Raw genomic sequence first — 14,563 nt, 5'->3', positions numbered from 1 at the left:
TCCTCATCAGCAGTATTAGTTTCCTCAGCATCTCCATCAGACTCTCCTTCTTCCACATCTGAGGCAACTCTCTTCTAAGTTCTCACCCTGACATTGAGTTACTCTGTGCAGATACAACAAGTAGTCACTAATATCGAGATTACTGGCTGCCAAGAAAGGGAGAGTTCCTTGAGCAATTCAGGCAATGGAAGTCCAACTTCAAAAGGCCAACTGTTTAATGATGGCTCTAATGATGTATGGGCAGCATTCTTGTAACTTTCAGTATCAGTCTGAAGGCTTCGCACTGGGGTCATTACCAATGACTTCTGAGGGCATCCACTAACCAGCCCTTGGAATATCAAATCGAATCAAATCAAATCAAGACATACAGGGACACAGATGTTCCAGGAAACTGCAAGATGTGCTGAATGGAAGTATCATAGTAACTCCCTGGATAGTAGGGACACGCACACTCACCAATTGTTGACTGTAGTCACAAATGAGTTGGAAATTAAGGGAGTGAAATCCTTTTATGGTCAGGAATCTGGCTGGATGCTGCCATTTAGTACTAAGCACCACCTGCATGTAGTTAAAAGCCCCTTGTGTTTGAGAGAACCCAGTGGATGGCTTCAAATCCAATGGCTCTAGAAGCTTGGTTCACTGGGACACATGGTGAACTGGGTAAATTGTATCACTTCTCTATAATGGGCAAAAGTTATCTCACAATTGCATTTGGGAGCAGCTGATTGGGAGATGTCACACAGGTTCCTCAAGTAAGATTTGATAGGAGCCAATGATGAAGAAATTCCATAGAATTGTGATCTTCAGCATTTTCGACATACTGCTTCCTCCCAAGCCACATGAGTGCAGACCTGACTGCAGTAAGTATCAGATGTAAGTGACAGTGTCCCCAATTGTGTAAAGACATCTCCAGCACTGCTTTTCATTCATCTGCAGGCAGCTGCAATGCTTTCAGTTCACCCTCTCTTGCTAACTGTGCTGAATAGCCTGGTTTCTTCTTCACTACTGCAGTCTCTTGAGTCTCATGTTCTGATTCTGTCCCTTCTTGTTTTCCTCATCCTTTTCCCCTCAGAATTTCTAATACAGCTACTGGGTTAAGTTGGCAAACATCTGGCATGGAAGTCTGATCTTGTGAAGAAATATCAGGAATGAAGTGTTTGATTACTATCTGTGATATTGACTAGTCAAACAAACATTTAGGCCGTTATCAGGCTGCTCATGTGTTGGGTACTAAACCTGCTCTGCAGCCATCTCTGTACAAAGAGGTGTATCTTCCATGACCCATGGCCAATTTTCCTCAGTCTTTTTCTGTTGCGTGCAAGATCTTTGTAACTTTGATCTTTATGTTACATTCCATGCACATGGCAATGAGATACAACTTTATAACTCTGGAATTTACAGCCTGCGTAATGATTTCATCCCCATGTTCTTAACTTTCAGGTACACATGCCTGTGAATGCTCTAGCATGGTTGCATGTGGACTAACCTACACCACCATCACCACAATCAACACCACCACCAACACCACCATCTCCATCACCATCACCATCACCAACACCATCACCAACACCTACACCATCACCTCCATCAACATCACCAACACCATCACCATCACCTCCATCACCATCATCAACACTATCACCACCACTAGCATCAATACCACAGTCACTATCTCCATCACCATCACAATCCCCACTTCCACCTCCATCACCATCACTACCACTGTGCAGGAATACATACAAACAGATCTGGGCCGTCTCATATTTGCAGTGAACATTCTCTGCAAGGCCTTCTTTTACAAACTAATTTAGAAGAGGTAGGTATTTAATATTCATTTGATTAATTTGCCCTCTGTCTTCCCCCTTTACACCACGCTTTTCTCCCCATGTCCATAGCTTGCCTTCTTTCCTTCTGTCACGCAGCAGTTTCATCCTGTGACTATTGGCCTTACCCCCACACTCCCATTTTCATCCAGATTTCCAATCCCAGCCTCACCCTTACACCATCCCTTATTTAGTTCACCTGTTCTTTCTCCCTCTTCAGCATACCATTCAATTCCCCCTCAATATGCAGCTTCCAACCTTCCTTGTCCCCTTTGTCCCTTTCACTATGATTCTCCGAGTTATGTCCCATTTTATTCCCTTTGTCCCCCAAGATCTTTCTAGTGCCCCTGATAATCAAACCCTTGAGCTTGATTTCCTACCGTTTCATTCTCTTTAACTCATTCTTATCAAAATGTTTTGTGTTGCATCTTCTTTTGTGTTGACCTGATCAGACTTGCTGGTGTCTCACTTGGGCAGGCTTGTCGACTCGGTCACAAATAACCCCTTACACTATAAGGCTTCAATGACCCCGCGAATGATTGTGTCGACCAACACGGTCAGGTTTCACCCCAACACTGTAAACATTTGACTGTCTGTGTGCAGTTTGCACATTCTCCCCCTGTCTGCGTGGGTTTCCTCCGGGTCCTCCGGTTTCCTCCCACAGTCCAATATGTGCAGGTCCAGTGAATGGGCCATGCTAAATTGCCCATAGTGTTAGCTGCATTAGTCAGAGGGAAATGGGTCTGGGTGGGCTACTCTTAGGAGAGTTGATGTGGACTTGTTGGGCCGAAGGGCCTGTTTCCATACTGCAAGGAGTCTAATCTAATCTAATCTAATCTAATCAAATCTAAATGGTTTAGTTGCTAAGCAGCTGAGTTTAGTGACAAAATCCGTATTCACTCAAGGTACAAGTCTACCTCATCAGATACATGTCTACCTCATCAGATACACATCCCATGGATATACATACATCCATATACAATGGGGTTTGTGAACATTTGTTTCCCCTTTTTACCTAACTAAATTGCAACTGTCAACGTAATTCCAGTGGGCTGGGGTGTTAATGATAATTCATGGCATGCTCACTAAGGCAAAAGACATTCCTAACAGTCAAGGTTGAGCAAGTTTACCCTCCTAAAATGTTCTGAGGATTTAATCCTGAAACCTTAACCCGCTGTTGGGAAAGAGGATTTTTACTTCCCACATTCACCTGTCCCTCCAAAGTTTCAGGTGGGATGGAAGACTTTACCTATCATGTTGCATTCTCAAATTATTCTAGTGAGAACTAATCTCTGATTATTGGTTTTTGGCAAAGAGTTGTAACAGCTCTTTCATATTGGCCTTATATAAACCAGCCTGAAAATACTCACTCTGACTACATAACAAACAAGATCCATACATAAAACAGAATAGCCAGCAAGATCAATATAACATTTAAAGTTAGATTATTTTAAAGATTCAACGGTGAATAATCTATTGATAACCTGGGCAACAACACTCAAGGAAGAGATATGAATATCAAAACATTGATATGGTTCCTGGGATTCCTTGAAATAAAAATGGACCCATTCAGTTTGCATAAATCAGCAGCTCTGAGGAAATAGGGAACTCTGTATTTATAGCCAAGATGAATAAAGTTATGTTTAGCTAACACGCGGGTCAAAAGTTGTCTGGTCATGATGTAAAGCAAATGTATAAATGTTTCCTTTCAGAAATGAAAATTTGCTAGGAATATTAAACTGATAAAATCTCAATCAAAGCATGGATTAGAACTAATGTCAAGTGAAACTTCACTCATTGTAATGCTGAGGATCCCAAACATTTCCTAAAGAGTAGCGTTGTGGTATCATGGGGAAATGTCCTTCCAGTATGTGGAGAAAAGCCAGGCTAGGATGCGAATTGCAGGGGTAACCCACTCATTGTGTCAACAGTAATCAATCAATTACAAGTTTTCAGGAATGGTTTTCAGAATGAAACTTGCCTCAGCACAATGGTTACTCTATTTACCACCCAAAAGAAGAATGATATTCCCTATTCTGTAAGCTTTAGCTTTAACAACAAGCAAAGATCATCAGCCAAAAACTTGTATCCAAAACTCGATATTATTGAATTTCACTTGATATTGAATAACAAACCAGAACAAAATGAGGAAGAGTGAACTGCTGGCAAATATTGTCCCAAAAATAACATTTTATTTTCTCCCACTGAAGGAGGACTTCATCAGCTGTTACCTAGCTACTCTACTGACTATAAGATAACAAGAGTGTGTCCCATTTTCTTTCCATACATATCTGGGCTTTCTTGTAAAGGAATATAGATTTTAAAGTCCTTACGGTGTCCTTGAAGAGTAAGGATTTAACCTGAGACCATGGTTCTTTGGTTGATATACTGAATAACCAGTATTAACAGTTTTTTGAGAATCCTTTTTAATTATCATTATCACTGGACATTTTTTTCCTTCTTGAAAGGCAAAGAGAGCTTTATTGAAATGACATCAGTCCTGCAGTCAAGAATTAATTTCCTCTGCACCTTCCAAAAGGAAGCTTCTTGAAATACAAGTCTAGTTGTGTATTTTGCTGTCTGATTTTCTTCTCTCCAAGCTTGTGGGCTTTTCAGAGAGATATAAATCACATAGAGGCCTAGAGCTGGTTGATTGGATACATTATCCTTGGATAAAAATGTTATTTTCAGTTTAGATTTGTTCAATTTATTCCATGTTGGTTTCTTAAAGCTTGGCTAACCTGTGTGACCTGACGAATTCTGTGGCCATTTTAAATCAGTGGTTTTGTCTCTTTTTAAATCAATAATTTCAGTCCAGAAAGTCCCAGGTAATAAAGTCAGATGATGGAATTCAAAAATCAAAATATATTTTATCACCATCATGCTACCTTTTAAAAGTAGACTCAAATTTTGAATATATTTAAATTTGGGCCTCAGAAACAAGGAGTGTCTCACTGCACCACTGCTATCAAAAAGATGAGGTGGAGGAAATGTCAACAGACACATTTAGTCTACTTCTTGTCAGTATTCTATGGTGGCCATGCTTTTCTGTGAACATCAAGGCTGTGATCCCTGACAGTTGATATAGACAAAGGGGGAATGGAGGTGAATTTAATTATGATTGCTTTTCCTGCCTTAAACTGAATCAGCAAGGTATTGCAGTCAAGTGACCACAGACCCAAAATTGGACATTCTAAATTGACCCAAAGCTGGAGAAATCAGGCCTGACAGAAAATTGGCAAAACTAAATTAAATAGCAGCCGACAGCTATCGGCTACAGAGAACAGTGGAAACCATGATCAAAGAAGTGAGAAAGGTTCAAGGAGAACCAGTTATAACCAGCCTGAGAGCTGTGTATTGGAGAAGTGTCGAACAGATGTTCTGGCATCTTGATTGCCTGAGTATGTGCACTCCTGGCATAGTATCAGTGAAGGGTGTAGGCATGACCCTATTAGATTATTTGAACCCAGCTCATGATTCCATTGATCAAAGACCACAGAACATTCTGGAAGACCCAGTGCAAAGGGCATAAAACACACACAACTAGAAGTCAGATCTTCAAGGAAGTCTCAGTGAAGATTCAATGAAGTCTCAGCTGGGCCCAGCAATGGAGCTCCGACTACCTGGAGCCTGGAGGGAGAGAAAGAGAGAGAGAAGATGCACTCTGACCTGCGAGACCCACCTTCACGGAAAAGAGCCAGCCCTACATCAGAGAGGAAGGAGATTCCGATGGCCCAGCTCAAATACATGGATCGTTGCAGGTAATATTCTTTTTCAGACAAAGAGAGCTAGATACAGAGTAAAGATTGTGGGAATTTGAGAAATGCATACAATGTATTTTAATAAGGAATATTTTGTTGATAAAATTGAGTAGAACCACAAACTCAATTCTACGCCCCTTTTCTCGCCTCACTAACAAGAGCATTTGGGTGAAGTGTTTTTAATACATAAACTGGTCCAGGTGTTCAAAGTACAGACAACAGAATTGATTGATTAACTCCTTTTCTTTTAACTCCTGTCACTTATTGAGGGAGGCCAAAGGTTGTTATCCAAACCCTGGTTCTCTGTTTCTAATCTTTGATATAAATCAACAGCAAATCTTAGCAGGACTTATACACTTAATGGTAAGGTCCTAGGGAGTGTTGCCGAACGAAGAGACCTTGGAGTGCAGGTTCATAGCTCCTTGAAAGTGGAGTCGCAGGTAGATAGGATAGTGAAGAAGGCGTTTGGTATGCTTTCCTTTATTGGTCAGAGTATTGAGTACAGGAGTTGGGAGGCCATGTTGTGGCTATACAGGACATTGGTTAGGCCACTGTTGGAATATTGCGTGCAATTCTGATCTCTGGGTATGTGAATAGGAAGGTTTGGAGGAATATGGGCCAGGTGCTGGCAGGTGGGACTAGATTGGGTTGGGATATCTGGTCGGCATGGATAAGTTGGACCGAAAGGTCTGTTTCCATGCTGTACATCTCTATGACTCTATAAAAAACTTTTAAAATTAAATCACAGGTAATGTAATCTGTAAGGAATTGCTTCACTACTTCATTCCCACACACAAGCCTACAAAGAGAGACAGAGAAAGTGAAAGAAGGAAATTAAAACATGAGTTTGTTTAAAAAATGAAAGATGTTGGCATTTGCCTACATGAAGTAGAATCCAGTGAGTCAATGTACAATTGGGAGTCAGTCAGTCAAATTACCTTGTAGCAGTTATTTTCATGGGAGCTGGTATGCAGATTGATGGCAGTCAAATGTGCAGCAATATTTCTTCTACTCAGACAATCAGTCCAGTTTAGCAGGCAAAATCTCAGGATTTTTATCAAGGTAAGACTTTTGTCAGAGAAGGAGATTGAGAGATAATATTCTCGTGGCTGAGGTCTGGAGCTGCTTTGCTTATGATATTAAGACAGCAAATTATTTAGAATTGCAGAATTATACATTTAAGGAATTCAATAAGTTCAGATTTCAATCTTGAGACAAAGATAGGCATTGGAGTTGCTGATGACCCAAACTCAGTGGGCTAATTGAAACGTTGTTAAGCTAACAGTTTTGCTTTACTTACCCAATTAGAGTTCCTTTCCCATTAGAGCTTCCTTTGCAAGGTGATGAGGTAAAGGTAAAAACATTAATGCTCATTTGAACATAATGGGCCTTGAAGTATTCCGTTGTCCATAGCTGGCTGGAAGTAGGCAGCTGGTCTCCAAATCCTTTGTGTTGGCTTTAGCTGGAATACCTACAAAATGAAGAGAGTTCAGAAGCTTCTGGAAATGTGACCATAATGCTATCTGCCTCAGCCAATTTGATTGTAACAAGGTTATCCATTTTTAAAAGATACAAAATTTAAACTTGAAAGTTATAGAAAGGATTTCTCTGTGCCCTTCTGACCATTACCCAATGCATAAGAAAAATGTATCTCCTTCACACAAAAATAATTGAGTTGTATCACCTGTGAACACAACTCCAAAGGGAGATCTTCAACTAAATTACAAATCCTTTCACATTTTTCACAATTCTACTTTGTCAACCAAATCCACTCGATCACTTGAGGACAGATAACACTCAGCAACTAAAACTCCCATTTGGAAGTTATTCCACCACATGTCTGTCTGCATTTCCCAAAGGTGCCTACATCATTGCACATAAATGCAGTCTGTGGTATTAAATCTGGTCATATTCCATATAAAAAATATAGTGTTTCCTGATCGGTACCTACAACGTGAACCTTATCCTTCTCCATGAATACTTAATGAAGCTGCAGCAAGGAAAATCGGATTCATGAAATAAACAGCAACAGAAATTGCTGGAGAAACACAGCAGGTCTGGCAGCATCTGTATTTTAAGTCCAGTGACTCTTCTTCAGAACAGAGATACATCAACAAGTGCAAGTGGAGTTTGGTACAAATCACCACCAAGGACAATGAGGCTAGAACGTCCACAGGACATACTGACTGTATGGATGCTATCGATCTTCATATTGGTAAATTTTAAAATAATTTTGGTATTAAACCTCTTTAGTTAACTAACAACAACCTGATGGAATTTTTATATGTGGCAGCTTTGGAATCTGTTCAAACTACCAGTAAATACACCTTCATCAAAAGGGGGAGGAGTACTAACACATGGAACGTAAAATTAAAGTTTATGCATTGAGTTTTTAAGATTTGTCCAGCTACATGATTGCAACTTCAGCGAAAAACCTCTTAAAATGCAGATAAATGATATTTGTTATGAACACCTGCTGAAGTCATGATGGGGCAGCACAATAAAAAAAAAATCACCCTTTCAGTTGCTGGATAAAAAGAGTGAATGTGAAACAGCTGAGAAAGAAGAATATTACCAGAGTTAGGGGAGTCCTCAAAGGCAGTTAACAAGACACATTTATGAAGGCAAAGTGCTCCAGAGTGAAGAGGACCAATCGTAGAGTAGAAGAAGCTAAGGACAAAGAGTAGAGAGAGTCAAGTATGTGCAAAAAGTAAGGACTGCAGATGCTGGAGACTAGAGTCGAGAGTGTGGCATTGGAAAAGCACAGCAGGTCAGGCAGCATCCGAGGAGCAGGAGAATCGATGTTTCGGGCAAATGCCCTTCATCAGGTTCCTGCTCCTCAGATGCTACCTCATCTACTGTGCTTTTCCAGCACCATATTCTCGACTCAAATATGTGTAGGCAGGAATTCCCACTGGAGCTCATTTAATTACAAGAGAAAGATTGGAACTTGAGAATGAGGATTGTAAAATGTTAATTTGCCAGAGTATAAGAGGGCAGCGTGACTTGGTGGGGACATATATGATGGGCTGACTGCTTGTCAGGATGAGAATGAAGACAATATTCTGAGTGAGTTATAATTTGTCAGGATGAAAGCAGAGCAATCACTTCCCAAATTATTTTTTTAAAATGACTTGATTTGAACACTTGAAACAGAAATCAATCAGCAAAGTAACATTGGGCTGAATCGTATTTCATTTGGCAGTGTTAGTTTCATCAGAGGGTTTCTCTCTGTGAGACTTATAGAGATCTCTCTAAGTAACTTATCAAACTCATCTCATTATAACTATCTATTTTACCCGTCTCACCTGTTTCTAGCCACATCCTACCACCGCTGCTTCCACAATAACTCACCACTCTGTGGATATCCACCAAAATACCAGCATCTCTGGTATCTGCACCATCTTTAAAAGGCTGCTATGCACCCAGACAAGGGTTAGGAATCCAGCATTGTCCCTCATCAAGAATGTCATGGCACACCAGCCAAAAAGCCAGGCCACCCGTGACACATAGCCAGCATAGCTGACACATTCTTGCACACACAATCCATTCTCTCACCCTAGTCACTGTATAATCACCAGGCCACACTGTTGACTTGTCCTTAGCTATATCCCATCTAAGCACCCTCTCTAAGTCCCTGTAATTCTATTCCCAATGCCTATTGCAGACTTACATCTTGTCATTGTCCACGAGAGGAACATCACATGCAGATGGGCAGAAAATCCCCAAGATGAGATACTTCCAACAAAAGCAAATGTAAATAAAATGGATAGAGGCTGCAGTTCACTCCCACAATTCAAACCAAATACTGGCATAATGATTAATTGTTGTGTGTTGTGTTGTGTGTCTGTTGTGCCCAGCTCCCATCTGCCATCTGCTGGAACTAGATATCCATCAGGTCATGTCTGGCTTGGAGCTCCCAAAGTATTTGAGCTTTGGCATCCACAAAGAGAATTTTCTCCTCTCCAATGTATAGTTAATAAGGTAGCTAACAAGCAATATTCTCCCTTAACCAGCAACTTGTTTCTGCCTAGCCAGAATCTCCCTTGGATCTTTGCTAAAAGATGCAGGGAGTTGCTCCCGTCATAGAGATAGGTGACACTTGGCTTCTCACACAACTTTGCCACATTTCTTGCCAGCACAGCACCAGAAGGTCAGGGTTGTGCTCAGGCAAGCTGCACCTCAGCAACACAGGCATCTTTGGTTCGGGGTGGACTTTGAAATTCAGCAAAGCAACTCCATCAGGAACCCAAGACACATAGAGAGACACCAGGAGACAAACAGGGCAACAGCGGGGCCAGAAGCCTGGGCTTTGATCCAAGTGTGACATGCAGTCTCAAAGGAGAATATTCACCATTTGTGGCTCAGTGACCCATAATATAGGTATCTTTGCATAAACACTGACAAGAAAAGGCCATTTTTGTGTGCTGCTTCTGAGAGTTAATTTTTTTTACAGGGGATAATATCTGGATATGAATCAAAGTTTTTGCTGCTACGAAAAGCCAGTTGTGCTCAAAATATTTCTGTGTATTTTACAGCTGGATTTCTCAGTTGTAATTCCTTTCTTTTGGGCTGATGAAAATGATGATAAATTTGACTGCCCAGAACATTCAAGCAATCCGTGTTGGCTTACCAAATAAAGCCCATTTCATATTTCCTGTATCCCTCAATAAAGTCTTTCAATATCCAAAAATACTGCTCAGTTCCTTCATTAAAAGATCATCTGCCATTATCCAACTCCTGAAAGTTGGCACAGAAATGAACTCAAGTCCATATCATAAAGTTTTCTATAGTTTAAAGAAAAGCCAAAATAATCCATTATCCCTTTCTATAACTAATATTTAACATTAAAACTCTCAACTAAAATATCTACTCAGAAACATAGTAACATAGGATCAGGAGTAGACCATTCAGACCTTGTAGCTTGCTCCACCCTTAGTGTCGTGGTCCTATTATCTCCCCATATCCCCCACAACCCTAAGAAGTATATCTAACTCCTTCTTGAAAACATTTAATGTTTTAAACTCAACCACTTTCTGTGGCAGAGAATTTCACAGGTTCACTACTCTCTAGGTGAAGAAATTTCTCCTCATCTTAGTCCCAATGGTCTACCCCAAATTCTGTGACTACTGCTTCGAGTTTTTGCCCTGATTCCCAAACAGTTATTCCTACAGAGTACTCCCTGAGTGGCACTGGGGCAAGTTATTGGGATATAAGGTGATTCTTGTCTCTGGCTACTGTGTTGAGATTTATGTAGGCAACAGACATTCCACCATCAGAGCCAAAAGTTGAAGCCAGATTCTGTGCAAAGATCAGATAAGCTGCCTTGTCATTACAAACAGTAGTCTGTCCCCAAGAGCTTTATAGGCAGGCCAGAAGATCAGCTTTAGAAGAGTCACTGAAAGCAATGGTCACTGCTGAGGCTGCAGCAGCAGGCAGAGTGTGACTCAATGACTGGGTGCCCTTGAAGAGGGTTAAGTGGGGTCAGGCAGGCAAGCCAGCCCTGGTGATTAGCATGATGCATAAGTGGCATGGTGCAGCGATGAGGGCTATTGACATTAGGCATAGCTTCTGATGTGTTACGCTTGATGTGGACATAGATTTATTAACCCCCATCAGGCCTTAGAGTCCTATGCAAATATTATGTTCAAAACACCCCTTGTTGACTCAGTTAGCCGCCATTCTGGAACTCACTGGAAACTGTTCCTCACATGATAATGCTGCAACTATCTCACAGGCTGTCACAGTCACTGTTCTGCATGAGAAGCTTCATGCATTTCATTGTAGATCTGGGTAGTGGCATCTTATCACTTATCCATCATTTCAGCCAAATGTGTGGAAACTACCTCCACCGCTTCACATGCCATTGACACTCACCTTCATTGCCAAGACTGCGCACCTAGGATCAGAGTTGATATGTTCTTTCTTCTCTCCCACTGTGAGATTTTCTCTCTCAATCGTGTTCAATGATAGCTCTGGTGACTGTCTGAATAATTTGACTCCAGTGGATGTTCTGTGGAGAATGAAGATAGTGAGGCCATGGTAGCAGTTGTTCGTCTGGAAGCAGAGGCCTTGCTATAGCCAGCCGCTTCAACTAAGTCATCCTTAAAATGTGAAAGATGGAAAAACCTGTTCAGCTGTGACCACTGTAACATCGCTATTCAGAAAACAATAAACATCAGGACATTGTAATACTTTGCAAAAGCACATGAAGCTAAAACTGTTCAGGTTAGTACTGTGGATGTGGAAGCAAGTAGTGGTGAACAAGAAAAATGATTGGAATGGAAATCCTCTCGGAGAGAGGAGGAGCAGAACTCCTTCAAGTTGGGCACACTTAGAAAAGACTTGTCAGTGAGCTAAACACTAAATGAAAAAAACTAAAGAACCACGGATGCTGGAAATCAGAAACAAAAATAGAAACAGAAAGGGCCACTAGTGAAGTTGGAGTAAATGGGAATTGGGGGAGAACTCTCCACTGGCTGGAGTTATATTTATTACAAAAGAAGAGTGGAGGCCAATAATCTTAGTCTCAGGACATCACTTTGGGGGTTCTTCAAGCTAGAATCCCCAGCCCAACTATTTTCAACTGCTTCATCAAAAATCATCCCTCCACTATAAAAAGTAAAGTGGGGATGTTTGCTGATGATTACACCCTGTACAACAGCATTCACAACTCCTCTGATACTGAAACATGCCATGCCCAGGCATAGCAAGACCTGCACAGCATCAGGACTTATCTGGATAAGTCTCCATAAAACAGAAGCACGGTTACAGCACTACAAGTTCCTCACCAAGTTAAGCACCATGCTGACTTGGAACTATATCATCATTCCTTCACTGTCCCAGGTCAAAGTCCTGGAAAAGGGCATTGGCTGGACCTAAACCAGATGGACTGCAGTGGTTCAAGAAAGTGCTTGACCACCTTTCTCTTATGGCCAATTCGGGGTGAGCAATAAATGCTGGCCTTGGCAGTAACACCCACATCTCATGAAAGAATTGTAGAAATTTTGGTGAACAGACCTATCAACCCTTTTTGATCTGTGACCTAATTGAAATGCTTTTGCAGTAGACCACACGAGTGACTTCACTCTCTGGGAAACTGGCATCTGCACTGTCCTTTGCTCTGGGGTGTATGCAGCCCACTCATGCTTGATAAGTCATCACATGCAGATCTATCAGCTCTACCCGTCCTCTAATGTCACACCTGAGTATGCATGCCAGGTGGTTACAAGTGTCAGGTCAGGTGTTGGTGTGTTCTCTTCCTCAGACTGCTTTCCCTTTAGGCATTCAGCTAGCAGCACCACGGCCTGGACCAGGCATCAGTTGTCAGATATAGGAAAGCACAAAGGCACAGGGTAGGATTGGAATGAATGTGGGGAAAGAAAGGGCTGCGTGGTTGCACCACTTGCAGGTTATGAATCATAAACTGGTGCAGCACTGCATTCAGGTCAAAGGACTGCTGGCAAATGGTAACCTTGTCACTCTGACCCCCAAGGGAAGAAAAACTATTCCAGTCCAATGCCAGTGGCTCCAAAGCCATATCAGAAAGCCTGCTGAGGTTCCACTGCCGATTGTACCATTTTAGGATCTTACTGTAGCAGTTCCCAGCCCTGCTACCACAGGAAATAATACCACCTCAAACTGGTACAATCTGGCATTAACCAGTGCAGGACAGCTTTAACAAAACAGACATTTCTGAAGAAGTTCAACACATTCTGGCAGCACCTGTGGAGAGAAAGCAAGAGTTAACATTTCCCAAGTCTTTCAAACCTTCTTCAGAATTGATAGTGGCTAGGAAAAGGTGATATTTATGCTGACAATAAGGCAGATGGGGAGTAAGGTTGAAAAATGTGGTGCTGGAAAAACACAGCAGGCCAGGCAGCATCCAAGGAGCAGGAGAATCGACGTTTCGGGCATAAGTGAGACAAAGAGATAATTGCATGCACATGAGGAAGATAAGCTGATGATGGGAATCATAGATAGGTGAAAATGGTTTGGTTGGAAGAAAAGCATCTCATTTTCCACTTAGGGACTCTGCAGACTTCAGGACTCAATATCAAATGCAATAATTTTAGAGCCTGAACACCTTCCTCTCCGACCTTTACCCACCCTCATAAACCTGACTCTGCTTTCAATACAATAAAGTAGATAAGCAAGGGGCTGGAAGAACACAGCAAGCTCGGCAGCATCAGGAGGTGGAGAAGTCAATGTTTCAGGTGTAACCTTTCTTTAGGACTGGGGGTGGGTGTAAGAGGAGCTGAAGATAAGGGGGGGAGGGTGGAGGATGGTTTTGGGTGGGGAGAGGGGTGGGGTGGTGAGTAGGAATAGGTGAACACATTTAGAGGGATCCTCGATAGGAGGAATGAATCCGGTTAGTGGCTGGAAGGAAGGGTCGGTCAGAGCAATGGAAGGGAGGGGGTCGGGTTTGGGAAGGGAAGTTATTTGAAATTGGAGAACTCAACGTTGAGCCCTCCAGTCTGTAGGCTGCCCAGGTGGAAGATGAAGTGTTGCTCCTCCAATTTACAGTCTGATTTGCTGTGGCAATGGAGGAGGCCAAGGATGGACATGTTGGGAAAGGGAGTGGGAATTGGAATTGAAATGGGCGATGACTAGGAGGTCAGATCAGCCCTGCAGTCCTGGCTGAGATACTCGGCGAAATGTGCGCTGAGTTTACGTTTGGTCTCACCGATGTAGAAAAGACCACATCAGGAGCACCAGATACAGTAAACTAGGTTAGAGGAGAGGCATGTGAACCTCTGTCTCACCTGGAAGGACTGTTTGGGGCTCTGGATAAAGGTGAGGGGACTGATGTGCTGGCAGGTATTTCATCTTTTCCGATTGCAGGGGTAGGTACTAGAGGGATTCGGGGGGGATATGGTGGGGAGAGTGGCGTGAACCAAGGATTGGCGAAAGGAGTGGACCTTGCGGAGTGCAGAGAGGGGTGGGGGGAGCAAGATGTTCTTGGTGGTAGGGTCGAAC

At 42.2% G+C, this 14,563-nt stretch overlaps 1 long non-coding RNA gene across 1 annotated transcript in view; it reads right to left on the bottom strand.

Annotated features, from left to right (window-relative positions):
- Positions 1-11,535, bottom strand: part of LOC148149957 (uncharacterized) — a 43,736-nt gene extending 32,201 nt beyond the window's left edge. The window contains exons 1-2 of the long non-coding RNA XR_015757115.1: positions 11,462-11,535; positions 6,885-7,055 (exon numbers count right to left, since the gene is read on the bottom strand). This is a non-coding gene — a long non-coding RNA (uncharacterized LOC148149957). The remainder of the gene's footprint in view (positions 1-6,884; positions 7,056-11,461) is intronic.
- Positions 11,536-14,563: the final 3,028 nt, after the last annotated feature.

The sequence above is a fragment of the Chiloscyllium plagiosum genome, unplaced genomic scaffold (genome assembly GCF_037043375.1).
Source record: "Chiloscyllium plagiosum isolate Xiang-an unplaced genomic scaffold, Cpla_swu_hap1 HiC_scaffold_5, whole genome shotgun sequence".
Taxonomy (NCBI): domain Eukaryota; kingdom Metazoa; phylum Chordata; class Chondrichthyes; order Orectolobiformes; family Hemiscylliidae; genus Chiloscyllium; species Chiloscyllium plagiosum.
The sequence above is the reverse complement of the archived record's forward strand: the minus strand, read 5'-3'. Positions and strand labels throughout refer to the sequence as shown.